This window comes from Neopelma chrysocephalum, unplaced genomic scaffold (genome assembly GCF_003984885.1).
Source record: "Neopelma chrysocephalum unplaced genomic scaffold, ASM398488v2 Primary Assembly neopelma1_25, whole genome shotgun sequence".
Lineage (NCBI taxonomy): Eukaryota > Metazoa > Chordata > Aves > Passeriformes > Pipridae > Neopelma > Neopelma chrysocephalum.
The window spans coordinates 8,473,629-8,487,589 of record NW_020897694.1 but is presented as its reverse complement, the minus strand read 5'-3'; positions in this window follow the sequence as shown (position 1 = coordinate 8,487,589).

The following is a 13,961-nucleotide window of genomic DNA, read 5'->3' as shown; positions in this document are numbered from 1 at the left end:
CTTTCTTTCAAGTTACAAATCCAGCTTTCTCATGGTCTCTGCTGCACCACAAGGATTGCTTTTTTCACCCTACATGTGCAGCAGGTGATTAATTCAGCTGACAGTGATGCTGAACCATTTCTTTTCCCCCTCTATCCCATTAGCTGCCACTGACCTACCACTTCCTTTTGCTACCTCTTGCCTACTTGGCCTCCCCAGTTCAACCTCCTGATGTAATCATTGCTATACCCTCTGCAGCTACCCTGCTCAAAAGTTGCCTATTTCCCACTGATGCTCCCCAGTCCTCCAAACCATTTGCCTTGCTTTATCCCCTTCACCTGTCACCAGCCTCCTCCTATGCCTGACCTTCCCCAAACCTTTTTAGCACAGATAGGGTTAATGATGGAATGAAACAGCTGTGAAATGGGAAGGGCAAAAGCTCCTCCTCATTCATTCCTCTTTTCCCGTCCCCCCCTCCACTGTCTTTAAGGGGGGAAAAAAACGCAAAAACAATTTGAAGGACTGAATATGGCTGAAATTACACTGGAGGGGACAATCTGTTCCAGCTCAGAAGGTGGTGGGAAGAAACTCCAAGCAAAAGCAAGTTGTCTGTCTCCAACTGTAAAATGGAAGAGCAATTGTATTATTATCTTCCATTTTGTATGCAAGGGTTTGGCAAACCTGTCTGGCTGCTGTATTACCATCAAAACTGAAATGTTAAGACATATGCCCAGTGAGAAATCGCAAAAGTAGAGCAGCAAAAAGGATGCGGGGGCTGCAGCAGGAAAGATTTAAAAGGCTACCTATAAATACAACTGGGCTTAAACACATCTGCAAAAGAAAAGGGACATAGCGATTTTCTTATCAATATTTGAAGGGTCTGCACACCAAGGGGAGTTACCTCCTTGAGGGGAGAGCATGCAATTAGGAACAGTGGATGAAATCACAAGGTGAATTTAAACTGCCCATTGTTATGGGTAAAAAAACGAAACCTCTTTACAGAGGAACATATTTTAGGAAGCAGGCATCCCATTGCTTGGAGCATGGAGAACTAGACTGATTCAACAGAAGCACACTGTTTGCCGTAGTCCTACACTTCCAGGGACAAAAAGCAGATGACCTAATGGGGTTTTTGCATCTGTTCACTCCATGTTCTGGATTAAATGATTACAAACTCAATATTCGTATGTATTTTTTAAAATAGTTTGAGATTGTACTATGAAGACAGGCTGAGAGAGTTGGGGTTGTTCAGTCTGGAGAAAAGAAGGCAGCCTTCCAGTGCCTAAAGGAGGACAACGAGAGCCGAAGAGGAACTTTTTACAAGGACATGTAGCAATAGACAAAGAGAGTGTATTTAAACAGAAAGAGGGTAGGTTTAGATTGGATATTAGGAGGAAATTCCTTCCTGTGAGGGTGGTGAGGCATTGGAACAGGTTGCCCAGGGAAGTTGTGGATGCTCCATCCATGGTAGTGTTCAAGGCCATGTTGGATGGAGCTCTGAGCAACCTGGTCTAGTGGAAGGTGTTCCTGACCAGGGCAGGGGGATTGTCACTGCATAATGTCTCTTCCAACCCAAACCATTCTATGGTTCTATGACTGCTTCTCTGCTGTGTCCTGCAGGCTGTCATCACTTTGCTTTCCTCTGTTGCCAGTACAGCAGCACTGCTTCAATTATTAATGAAGAAGTGGGTTTTTTAAAGCTCTTCTTATCCCAATATATTAAATCTGTCTTGGAGTTGTACTACTGTGTAATTAAATTTAATACATTTGAGTTGGAGGTACAAATGAGGTGGATGCTGTAGTAGCTGTGTAATGATGGGATTTTTCTCCAGCTGATGATACACACCAGAGCATTTCCAATTTTCAAATTTTGAATCTAATGGTTCATTCCTATTCTTTACCAGGGAGCATGTGTGAGACAGAAACACAGTGTGTAAGCATTGAGCCTTTTATTTCGTAGAAGTCAGTAGATACACAGTGTATGTGAACCCAGACCAATAGCTCATCCCAGAAGCTGGGTGGGGAGACATTCGGAAAGCAAACTTCAGGCAGTAATTTGCTAGTTGGTTTGGACATTACAGAGCTTACTGTTCTCCCTTGCCAGCACGCATGGATGCCAAGGGCATTAAGGGAACTTGGAACAACGTATCTAAACATCTAAAGAGCAGCAGTGGGGTGGGAAATTGGGAGCCCTCTCCCAGACAGTTTCAGTAAGGAGGTTCACCATCCTTCAGCTTCATGTTTGCATTTTCCTGGAGCTCAGGGCCTCCTGGGATGGCATTCCTAAAGCAACAGCTGATTTATAGTTTTTGTGAGTCTCTATAATAATTAGTTTTCCATAGCCTGAATAGCTAGAGGTTTTTTTGAGAACCACCTCCAAGTCCCAGTAAGTATTGCACCCCCATACCAGGAAGCACTTTGCGGAGTGCAGCCTACAAAATAGGTCTAGATCACATAGAATCATAGAATCACAGAATCAGTTGGGTTGGAAGGGACCTCTGAGATCATCAAGTCCAGCCCTTGGTCCAACACTGCTGTGGTTACTAGACCATGGCACTAAGTGCCACATCCAATCTTATCTTAAAAACCTCCAGGGACGGAGAATCCACCACTTCCCTGGGCAGCCCATTCCAATGTCTGATTACCCCCTCTGTAAAGAATTTCTTCCTAATATCTAACTTAAACCTCCCCTGGCACAGCTTAAGACCATGCCCTCTTGTCTTGCTGAGAGTTGCCTGGGAGAAGAGACCAACTCCCACCTGGCTACAACTTCCTTTCAGGGAGTTGTAGAGAGTGATGAGGTCTCCCCTGAGCCTCCTCTTCTCCAGGCTGAACAACCTTAGCTTCCTCAGCCTCTCCTCATAGGACTTGTGTTCAAGTCCCTTCACCAGCCTTGTTGCTCTTCTCTGGACCTGCTCCAGCACCTAAATGTCCTTCCTGAACTGAGGGGCCCAGAACTGGACACAGTACTCAAAGTGTGGCCTCACCAGTGCTGAGTACAGGGGAACAATCACTTCCCTGGTCCTGCTGGCCACACTGTTCCTGATCCAGGCCAGGATGCCATTGGCCTTCTTAGCCACCTGGGCACACTGTTGGCTCATGTTCAGCTTCCTGTCAATCCAAACTCCCAGGTCCCTCTCTGCCTGGCTGAGATTTTCAGATTCACTGAGATAGGTCATGCATTTTGATGCAAGAACTTCTGCCCCACATTTTCCAGCTTATATTTTGTGGGACCTCAATTCTCCATTAACTTCATATTAATGATTCCAAAGAATTCACTGTTGGGAAAAAGAAGTTCTTGCTCTTACAGAGTCTTCCTTTATTTGTCTTGGATCATGCCATTTTCTTCGTTCGCCTATCACCAGCACAGAATAAGTCAAGCTGGATGTACCAGTTCAGCAGCATGGTATTTAAGCACATATTTACAGGAAAAAGTCATTTCCTAAACAGCCCTTGAGCTGGAGCTTGGACTCTGCCAGGCTGGCAGGGCCCAGGGGGTTTGACCATTACAAAAGGCTACAATGTAAGGCTCCTCTCATGTCAGGCATTTGGATGGATGCCCAGTTTACTTTCAGAACAAAACTTATCGTTTGAATCTTGCATTTTAATGCCATGCATTACATTAAACACTAGACAGAGGGCATCAAGGAAGCAATTCAGCTCTCTCATGTGATGTATTGATTCCACCCTAGTGTGTGCTAGTTTTGTCTCACTGTCCTGAAATTTTCCAGTACCACAGAACACTTTGATTTCTGTTCCCCTCTTGATGTGTTTCCTGGGGACATGGTAAAAACCACAACAAGCCTTACAACAGAAGTGTCTATCCAAAGTGCTTTAGGTACTTCTGTCCTTTTAACTTTCAAACTGCTCTTCACACAACTTCTGACTTTCATAAACAGTATGTTGCTGAGCAACGAGTTGTGTTCATAATCACTTTTTCTACGAGGCAACCAGGATAGGAGATGGATTTTTCCCACCGCCTTTTCTCCCTTGGATTGTGCAATCCCAAAACTTCCCATGAGTAAAACCAGACACATCAAACATGCAGCCCCTAACCTCTGCCAAGCAGTCCATGATGGGACTTCCAGTGGCACTAGAAGGCTGCCTCTGCAAACCAAAGATCATGAATCCCTGTTCTGAATTTGCTCCTCATTATAGTCAGTGCAACTAATTATGACTTCTTGCCTACACATGCTTTCTACTGAAAGCTCACCTGTTCATTCTAAGCCTTCCTATACAAAGGCAGGTTCTTCACTGTTTTCTCTCAGGTGGTTACTGGATTTCCATTGTTAGAGATATTAAAAGTCAGTCTCAGACAGGAAAGTATACTGGCACAGTACTTTGGGAAATGGCAGTAAGAAGATCACGAAGGACTGGATCCTGGACCTGGCTCAGATGAGCTGTTTCCCTCCCGCACCTGAAAACATGTTAGAGTGAAAACAAGATTTTCCACTTACATTGATTTACCAGTGGTTTGAAAACCACCATGCTCCCTTGTCAAGCTCTCTTTTTTTCAGTACAAACAGGGACATGGGTTTAAGTTACTTGGAGAAGTTTTTCTTCTACAGCATGCCTGACAAACACTGGAAATAAAACAGTCCAAGAAACACTGAGGAATAAATGTACATTAAAATTAGTACTTGAGGGTGTATGAAAGCCAAGAAAAGATTAAAATTTTAAAGAGAACCCTACAGGACCCTGAAGATTCTTTTGGAGATTTTTTTTCTCTGAATGTTCTTGCATTTGAAGTCACAAACTTCAAACCATGGATGTCGGAAAGGGTTATTCCTGGGCTTACAAGGGAGTTTTTGCCAAAGACTCATCTGACTCTGCATGCCTGATACCTGAGTCATGAATCTGCACACCATAACTCATAAATCCTCCTTCCCTCCCCTTTTTTCCTTTACTCACCAAACACCAAATCCTTCTCCATCTTCCTATACACGCTGCACTTCCTGTTCTGTGGGCCTTGCCACTTTGCAGCAGCCCATGCTCCTAGTATTTCTTCTCCTTATCAACCTGAACATCTACTTTCACATCTGCATTTGAAGTGGCTCCCTTTTTGCCCATGCCTCTGCTCTTTGTGTGAGAGCTGTGGTGCAGGTCCCAGTTAGTCACTGGAGCACTGGGAATGTCACCACCCTGTATCTGCCAGCATGTCCCAGGGAATGCTGTCAGCCTGGAGGGCTCCTGTCCATCCTATGGGCAGACCAAAAGTGCTCGTGCATCCTCCCTACCCTTGCAGTCATTGCCCTGCACTGGTAATCTTCATAAAGTTTTTCCTTGATTATGTCTCGCAAGGACACATATGGAATGGCTGCCAAGGCTACATAACATGCTGGCAGCCATCTTCACGAAGATATGGGAAGTACTCTGATCTGCCCCGGTCCTAGTCCTATGCCCATTCACGCACATCTTCCTTGCCAGTGTGTCTCTCAGTACTTTCTCACAGATGGCCAGACCAGATCAGCAGATAAACTGGGATTTATTGATGTGAAAGAGGGTGATCTATGCATTAGTTCAGTGACTCTTCATGTACTACAGAAGGCTACAGTGCCCTGTATTGTATCATTACACAATAGAAACTCCTAGCTGGAAGAAAGGTAATAACTTTTACCATTCAACATTTTAATACTCTTAATGGTAATGACTGTTCCCTCATTCCTGCCTCTCATCAACAGCTTTCAAGGAAGCATCATTAAGGTGGCATATTTCAGTACAAGAAAGACATCAGGCTCAGTTCATTTAAAAGAGATATTTCAATAAAGCTAATCTAACATTCATATCAGAGGGGCCCTCAGGGATTCCTGTGCCTGCCCTGCATGACTCTAACACTCATCTGTAGCCCATGTTTGCATGATATCAGTGTGTAAAACATAGAGGTACCCAGTGAGTGTGGATATTCTTAAAAGACTCTAACATAAGACTATCTTTTGTTGGACTTTACAATACAGTGGTGTTCAGCCATGTGTTAGAATGGGAGAGGGTATAAATTAAATTACATAAAGTGATCAGTTCTTCACTTGTAGTCCAATTTAAAGTACTTGCATCCCTGGTGGAAATTGATAGAAAACTTGATATTTGGACCCTTGGTGGACTCAAAAATGAGTAGGAAAAAAATTAAATCAAAAATGTTTACAGAGATATCAAACCCTGCTGGAAAAATATTTTAGCTTTTAGTAGTATTCCACTTGTTTCCTTAAGTGATTCAGTGCTTTAAGTAAATAGATTTGATTGCCTTAAGTGTTCTAAAGAAAAACATTTGGATTCCAGTAATATATAGAAACAAGAGCACAGATAAAGCAGTGTCTATTAAACTAGGTAAATTTTTATAAATCAGGTGGTAGGGTTTTTTGTTCTCCTTAGGACCTTCACAGGAGAATTCTGCAGGCTCTGTAGAGAGTACCTGTTCACATGTTGTGTCTGAAAAGAAGGTGGGAGTTAGCTTTATTACTAAAACAAAAGGATGTTACATTTCCTCTAGAACACCTTAAGTTATAGTAAGATAACTCTGCAAGAAACACAGCATTTAAAATATTGGAAGTAACGGCAAAATCTCAGCACATTCATTTGAGCCAATTCAAGTAGTTCAGACAGTGTTGCATATAGATGTAAAAGACTGTTTACATACCTGGAGACAATGTGTAATGGTTTTAAGTATTAGGCTTTCCTTCCTGGTCGCCAGGAAGGAAGGAAGGAAGTATTCCGTCCTATTCCTTTACGTAATTCAAATACATAAATAGACGGAGAGAGAAGCCTCTTCCTCTCTTCCTTTCCGACGAGGTTTGGAGACGGCGGATCCCCGCAGCTGGTCCCATTTCTGTAGGGGAGCTGGGGCTTGACTTGGCCTGCGAGGCCTGTTGTTTTCTGCTGACCAGGAGCCCGATGGCATGGCGGCGGCATTTGGGTGATTGTGCTGTCCCAAGGAGAGTAGTGAGATATTCTTTTGCTAATTCTTTAGTTTGCTAGATCCTGAGTTTTTTGATTGTGTGTATATCTATTTTGGTTTTGGTTTTTTTTTTCCTTCTGCCTTCCATTTCCCTTTTCCTTTTGGAATTGTACATAGTATTTCAACTGTATATAACTGTAATATACGTAAATACATTTATTTTAATATAGTTTGGCTAGTTTGGATTTTTCATAGTTTTTTTCCTTAGGTCTCTGCCGGAGGTTTTTTTTGTGCTGGGTCTGGGGAATTGGTGGGGAGCCAAGTAAAAACTTAGACACAATGTAATTCTTTGACTATATTTTGTAGATCTGCCTCAGCTTCCACTGTTTTAAAAACCGGATGCTATGAAGATACAATTAATAGCGTGATATGTAGACCACCATCAATGAAATGATTGGAGGGTGGGATCCAGCTCAGCAACCCACTGAATGAGTGACCCTGAATTTCCTGCTGCAGAATCGGTGGAAGCAATTGCTTTCCATTAAGGTAACTGTTTCTCTATGCGTCTACAGTTTAGGTGGATATCTATCTTAAACAGGCAGACTGGATCCCAGCCTGTAATGCCAACCATTACCAAATGCCAAACATTATTGACAAGCCATAGTCACAATATCATGACTAATATTTAAGGGCTCAATCAGACAGTGTGTCTGTGTTACTAGTTTGCACCATCTTGTCAGTCCATATTGCCCAAGCAATCTTGATTTAATGCTAGACTATGTTTGCATAGAGACAAAAACTTTGCTTATTTCACACTAAATTACCTACTGGGGACTGTCCTTTATAGAACTTTTGCATGCATCCATTAAAGCTGTTCTACTCTGTTAAATATAATTAAACAAAACCCGATAGTACAAAACCTTAGGTTTGCCAAGGAGGAATAACTGCATATTTCTAGAAATACAGCACATATTCAATAACAGACATTCATACTGATGCAAATTCATGCAATGCATAATGTTTTCTACTTTTATGGTTATAAATTACATACCGAAACTTAACAGCTAGGAAAACCAGGCTATCCTAGGAACAACAGAGGGAAAACAAAACAGCCATCACCTGCCAATTGTAATAGAAAACTGTAACAAATAGCAGAGAGAGAGAGCAAGAAAGGTATGTAGAGAAAAAAAATAACTGTAAGCATCACTCCTGTGGTCTGGCAGGTCCCCACCTATTTCACAAATCTCTGGTACTGTCTGCCATATATTGATGAACACATGAGCTTCTGGGGAGATGGGAAATACAAACATATTTGGGTTAATCTCTGTCATCGTGGAATGTCTCTAATCCAGAAGAGATGACCTGCCTCTTTGGATTCAATATTGATCTTTTTTTCTCTTAAATGCTTCTCCATCCATCAATGTCAAAGTGTAAATGTAGCAAGGTCCTTATGGATTCATTTTATTCTTGCTTTTGTGCTTATGCGCTACTAGAGAAATAAGAGCAAACAAAAATAGCCCAGAGAAATATGGGCAATGTACCTGGAACAAAAAAAAGCTGAAAGAGCTTTTGTTTTCCTTTTGTAATATTGTACTCATCTTGAGAGGGAGAAATGTCTAATTAGCATACCACAGGATCTAAAATTACAATCGAGCATCAGTGGTGAATACAGGAAAAAATAAAAACTCTGTCATCTTTTACAAAGTGATGGAAGTTTTTTGAGGAGGGGAAAGGAAGGAAGGATGACATGCATCCACCTTCTTCTGCAGTGTCTATCACCTGATGAAAGGCTAACACAACTTTTAACAGACATATAAGACTCCCCACAGATGATGCCAGCAAAATTTCCCACAATGCCACCTTTTCAATATGGTGTATGGTTTTGATCACCTCATTAAAAAGACGTTCTTTCACTGGGTAACAGCTGATGTTATACAGGGTTTGGATGATGACCAGTGTTAATTGTGGGCAGCAAGTGCATCTTTAAGCAGTAAGCTGAAGCAAAGCTAGTGGAAAATGCTTGCTACTGCTTGGCAGCTTAAACCGAGAAAAAAAATAGCAGAGGAGATTCAGGTATTAGTGTTGGCATACAGATCTTTATGTCATGGGATTTGCAGTGATGTGTATCTGGACGCAATAAAATTTTACCTACAGAAAAGCTGGCCCATTTGTAACTCAGGTGATCAGAACACAGCATAATATTGTCTCAGAGCAAGCCAACCTGTCAGCTTATTCCTAGCAGAGATGAAATGAAAATATCTAAAGCCAAATATGTTCCAGTAAATCAAACATATGCAGATGTGTCTGATGATATAAAAGGTGTTTTAAGGTACATAAATAGTTAATGTTTACAGCTGAGAGCAAGACATGGAGAAAAAACTGTCCCTTCAGATTTCACTAAAATAAAGTTAAAATAGATTTTTAGAGAGATTTCTTCAAATAAGGCTGCAGAGTTCCTCTTTAAAACATCAGAGGCCATTCATTGCTTCAGAATGAAAGCTTAGGGACACTCCTCAGCAGTTCTGCCTCTAGCGGGAAATTAAGTTTCCATAAAATCAACTCAAGAAAAAAATCAATTTTGCCCAAAGCATTCAGGTTTCCTTTGGGAAAATAAAAACAAAATATTTCCTTCACCATGTGGGCTTGACCCAAACCAAATGTTTCAGTTTATTTTTTAACTGAACAAGAATATTTTATTTCTACTCAGTTCAACTTGAAATTGCCTCTGGATGTGCTGTTATGGTGGATATGAATTGCACAGGAGAATCTGGAATAAGACAATTTGCATCTCAGCTGGTTAGCTGGCTCATAAGAAAATATTATTAATTCAACAATATTAAAATGTTACATTTATATCAGCAAGACTGAAGCAAAATAATTGGATACTTCCAAACTGAAGTTCTTCATAACTTTTCCTTCAATGAAAAAAAATGATATGGGGAAAGGAATGTTTAAATAGTAAAAATTGTACAAGAGGAAAAAATAATTCTGACTCTAATTTCCAAGCAACTAGTCGTTACGTTAGTTTGATGCCACAGTTATTCCATTGAGGTCCTCTGGAATGACACTAGAATCATATCAACCTAAAGGGGTTGGAGGTGCAATGTTACTGATCTGACCTCAGTGCATGGCTTTAGGTAGATAAAAGATGTGTCTTAAGGTGCTCCAGTTTCGCTCTCATATTTAGCTTTCCCTTGGGACTGTAAGTATGTTGAGGAGCTTGCAGATCCTGAAACAATAACATGTGGTTAGAAAGGAGAACACCCTACAAACCACCTGGAATACTACACATCTTTCCAAAGCTCATGGATAAATGAGACAATCAGGCTTTTAAATGTAGGAGATAAGCCCAGCTTCTCCTAGGATTCAAGAGAGACTGAAACTAGCATTTGTGTGTGAGACAGACACGAAAGTTTAGAGAGTTTCAGTTATTTATATAGATATACAGAGAGATACATAGATACATATATGATATATATTTATTTCTTACAGATTGCTTAAAATATATTGCACTTAGAAATTACAGTTACATTGAGTTATTTCAGCTTCCTCTTCAGCCCCAACTTCTAATATTCAGTTGTCATTCAAAAGCAGTCCAGACCAAATCAATACAGACAGCCAGTTTCACAGCGGAGAGCCCTACAACAACACACCAGTTACTCTCCTCAGGTTTACAGTCATCAGGACACAGGGTGCTGGTGCTACAACACCCAGCTTGCTCTGGATCATCACCTGTGGACAGCAAGGCTGAGGGATGCTGCTCCTGTGTGGGTTTCAGAAAGGTCATGTCAAGCTGTTCTCACCTCACTGCAATGGCATGGGGTCATGAAGGTTGAGAGGTGCAGAATGAGCTCAACTACATCGAAAAGAGAGCAGAAGCACAGAAGCAGAAACACAGAGTTATTTGCTCTGGTCTGTAATAACCAGCCTCTGATTCATGTCCAACAGCCCTCAATGAATGCAAACAAACATACCAAATTGTAGTAGTCTCGGACACAACATAAATTATGCACATTCCACTTCCCTCACATTTAGATATCAGAGTGAACAATTAATCTCTGCACTTTATACATTTACTGATTACACAGCATACTCAAAACATCAGAGAGCAATGGCAAACTCAGAAACAGGGGATTTTTACACCTGAAATAATCCTGAGACCCCAAATTTGAGTAATGTTAACTAGGTTTTTTATTTCCAGTCTGTCAGATAAAATCGTTGAAAAGTAGTATTTCGAGGAAGTGTTTGTATGCCAAGCACAGAAACCCTGCCCAAGAGAACAGATTAATGTCCTACAAAAATTTCCAAGCAGAGCTGGGGAACAGAGGAGAGGCTCTCTTGAATTTGATACGTTGGTGCCTTCCAGAAACTAAAAAGCAATATGTAGACTGTTCCCATGCCAGCTGTGTTTCTAGAGACTGCTTTCTGTCTGATGCAGACCACATTATCGCCATTTTAAGCAAAGATTTCACTTAATTTACATAGACTGGGACCGACTGCAGCTGTCTGTTTTTCAGTGCAGACTCGCTGCCTGGGATTTCATAGTGTGTGAGGCTCTGCTGCTATCAACTTGCAAGCTTGTTTTTTTAAAAATGGAAGATCATGGGACCTACAGGTTTCCAGAACTTTCCACCTTTAGGAAAAGCACATTGCTCTTTAAGGTATGGTGCACGCTTAATTTTGCCAAAGGATGAGAGCACTTGCGGAAGCCCTGGTGCCCTCTTTTCTCCAGACCCCTGCTATACTATATATATATATATACTATACTATACGGAAGAGAAATAATTTTGAGTTCTTAGGGGGAGGTGGCAGGATTTTTTTTTGCAGTAAAAAAAGAAATCCTGAGATAAATAATAAAACAAGCTTGTGATCAGTGGCATATCCAACTTACTTTGCTAGAAGACATAGGATCATGGATTCGTCTCTGATATACTGACCTATACAAAAGTGGCTTCTGATTCATCCAGGTCTCAGTGCAAAGCTTAAAAACCATTTAATATACTTGTGCCTCAGTTTCACATATGTCAAATAGTTTTTGGGGGGGAACAGATTAGTTTTCAGAAGGTCTCAGACCTTGTAGTCATGGGTCTACAGATAGACCAAAGTGAACAGTGCAGTCCTTATACGAAGAGCTTATGACTGTACCTGCAAAGATCCTAGACAAGGAAACATTAAACTTATTTGCATTTCACTTTTATGTTCCTGTTGTCCAGAGCAGAGCTGCAGCCTTAAATGAGTCATTGTATCCCCCACAACCATAGTGTTTGTCAAGGTCCAACTCAGGCCAAGTTTGGAAGAAAGTAACTTTTATCGTCAGTACACAAATATGACTATAAGTCAAATATATTACTTCATAAATAATGGACAGCCCAGGGATCATTGAGCTCTCCTGCAGGACAGTGAGCTGCTTGCCAGGAACTTCCCTTGAGTAGGGTCACCTCTCAAGGTTACTCCTAGAAGCTAAGGGATTCCTTGACTCAATAGATTCTCAGTAAGTGATTAATGGCACGTTAAACTGTGAAATCTTAGCTAAGTGATATAAAGGATGGATTGTGCACATATAATTCTTGAGACATAAACTATTGACCAAGGCTGGGACCAAGTTTGAATTTAACCACACATAAACTCCCTCCTGAGAAAGTGTTTAGAACACAAGGGTGCCCTTTCTGAACCTCATGACTCAACAGGAGGGTCTCCCTTACAATTTGTCTGTCCTTGTCCTCTGTGCAATAAATAATCAAGTGTACCTTGCCATCAAATCTTATTAAAATACTCTTGCATTTACTATCAAGTTTTGTTAAATTGCTGGTTTATATCTATAAACATATTGCTACTTCTTTCTTACGAGTGAAGTCCATCCACGACACATCCATGACTGTTACATTAGAGCTGTCAGAGCCCAGAAGCAGCCATCTAAAAAACAACAGGTCACTTGGTTTCCTCACAAGGGATTATATGTAGTCCCAGCCAATGGGTCTTGCGCCCTATTTTTCACAGTAGCTGCATTCAGCAGAAGCGGAGTCCACCCTCTGCATCAGATCTGCACTCTCATGTTGAGGGCATCTTCACAAGGATGGCTGCCCAACCCTCTAAAGCAGGGATGACAAATTCACTTGGTGAGCACAGTAACCCATTTGGTTATTGTATTAAAGGAGAGAAGGAAAGGGCCTCTTCTGGATCCTGGACAGGACTGCAAGGCTGAAACATTTCTAAATTCAGCATGATCAGCTTTTTTTACCAGTTTGTGTTGCCTGATAGTCTGCTGGCCTCACCTATGGGGTTGGAAACTTCAGTACTGCGATGATACATTTCCAAATCCCACATGGGCATCAGTAAGAGATACTAACTGTCAGTCCCACCTTGCTGGGCTCATCTGGGAGTAAAACTGGCTCCAAAGGAACTTTACTGTGACATGGTCTCTGTAATTGTGCCTCAATTATCTGAATGGACTTTGGCGGGTGCTCTGAGACTCACTTTGGTAAGGTTTTGGTCCATGAAGAGATTAGCACATGTCAGGTGAGCTGTAGTAATGCTTCATGTGTTTGCAGCTCCCTGGGGTCTGCAGTGGAGTTAATGACGGTGCACATAAAGCTGAGCTATGGGAGCAGCCTGTAGCTCCCAAGGGTCTGCCTGGACCCATCAGTGCCCAGTGACACATATCTCTCTGAGCTCTCACAGTAAACTCCCTGAGCCTGCCTGTATAAAGCCATTGCTCTCCACATGAGGGAAATCTGCAATATATTTCAGGATGCAGCAGATCCACTCAGCTGAAATTTTGACAATTGTGAGTCTCAGGAAATCTGGAAGTAGGTGTTGTGTTAGGTGGCAAATTGAAGAGTTGGCTATTTCTTCATCTGTGTCCTGGCAGCAGAGGTACAAGGCAGAAGCAGTGGCAGGCTGTCTTGTTTCCCCTCTGCTGTATACCGTTTTGCCTTACTGAACTGCTTCATTTGGGATATCTGCTTGGGACAGGCTACTGGGATTAGCTGTTACCTCTGCCTCCTGACAAATGAGTGTGACGTCAGAGTGACTTTAATTTTTTGCAAATATATATTGCCAATTTCATTAACATGTTAGCACAGACTAGGAGTTT